Here is a 2,105-nt window from a genome sequence, read left to right on the forward strand (position 1 = left end):
TATAGATGGGCTTTATAATGATAATTATCATCGTTATTGTCATTATCACCATCCTTATTATCATTACTGTCATTATCGCCCTAATCACCCTTAATATAGTCATTATAATAATCATCATCTTAATTATTAATGTCATTTTCATCATTATAATTAATTTAATAATGATAATGACAATAATGATAATTCTGGAAATAATAACAATAATAATTATTATAATAACAATAATAGCCGTGTTATAATTACTTCTATTATTATTTCTGTTATCATTGTCATTATTATTATTAGGAAAATCATTAGAAAAGTGTCGATTATTGCTATTATTGCAATTGTTGGGCAAATCATCATTATAATTATCATTGTATAATTATTATCATAATTATTGCCCTACTTACTCTCATAATTATCATTATTATCGTCATTATTGTCATTACTGATGGGGTTATCATCAAAATACTCATAATTAGCAGAATTACTGCTAAGATCATCATAATCATCCTTTAAACTAGAAAAAAGGCTTTTTCGACTCATCTCTGCAAAGGCTGTATTTCGCTAGATTTTGCCAGTTTTTCTACTTTTAAGATTTTTCTACTTTTAGCCTTTTTCTCATTATAGATGGGCTTTCTAATGATAATTATCATCATTATTGTCATTATCATCATCATTATTATCATTACTGTCATTATCGCCCTAATCACCCTTGATGTAGTCATTATAATAATCAGTATCTTAATTATTAATTTCATTTTCATCATTATAATTATTTTAATAATGATAATGACAATAATGATGATTCTGGTAATAATAACAACAATAATAAGGATTATAATAACAATACTAGCCGTGTTATAATTACTTCTATTACTATTTCTGTTATCATTGTGCTTATTATTATTAGGAAAATTATTAGAATAGTGTTGATTATTGCTATTATTGCAATTATTAGGCAAATCATTATAATTATTATTGTATAATTATTATCATAATTATTGTCCTAATTGCTCTCATGATTATCATTATTATCGTCATTATTGTCATCATTGATTCGGTTATCATCAAAATCATGACAATTAGCAGAATTGTTGCTAAGATCATCATAATCATCCTTTAAACTCGAAAAAGGGGGGTTATCGACTCATCTCTCCAAAGGCTATATTTCGCTAGATTTCGCTGCTTTTTCAACTTTTGGGATTTTTCTTTTAGCCCTTTTCTTATTATAGATGGGCTTTATAATGATAATTATCATCATTATTGTCATTATCACCATCATTATTATCATTACTGTCATTATCGCCCTAATCACCCTTAATATAGTTATTATAATGATCAATATCTTAATTATTAATGTCATTTTCATCATTATAATTATTTTAATAATGATAATGACAATAATGATAATTCTGGAAATAATAACAACAATAATAAGGATTATAATAATAGTAATAGCCGTATTAAAATTACTTCTATTATTATTTCTGTTATCATTGTCGTTATTATTATTAGGAAAATCATTAGAATAGTGTTGATTATTGCTATTATTGCAATTATTAGGCAAATCATCATTATAATTATCATTGTATAATTATTATCATAATTATTGTCCTAATTGCTCTCATAATTATCATTATTATGGTCATTATTGTCATTATTGATGGGGTTTTCATCAAAATCATCATAATTAGCAGAATTATTGCAAATATCATCATAAACATCTTTTAAACTCGAAAAAGGGGGTTTTCGACTCATTTCTGCAAAGGCTGTATTACGCTATATTTTACCGTTTTTCGACTTTTGAGATTTTTCTACTTTTAGCCTTTTTCTCATTAAAGATGGGCTTTCTAATGATAATTATCATCATTATTGTCATTATCATCATTATTATCATTACTGTCATTATCGCCCTAATCACCCTTAATATAGTCATTATAATAATCATCATCTTAATTATTAATGTCATTTTCATCATTATAATTAATTTAATAATGATAATGACAATAATGATAATTCTGATAATAATAACAACAATAATAAGGATTATAATAACAATAATAACCGTGTTATAATTACTTCTATTATTGTTTCTGTTATCATTGTCATTATTATTATTA

The sequence above is a fragment of the Penaeus vannamei genome, chromosome 23, assembly GCF_042767895.1.
Source record: "Penaeus vannamei isolate JL-2024 chromosome 23, ASM4276789v1, whole genome shotgun sequence".
In the NCBI taxonomy this organism is placed as follows: domain Eukaryota; kingdom Metazoa; phylum Arthropoda; class Malacostraca; order Decapoda; family Penaeidae; genus Penaeus; species Penaeus vannamei.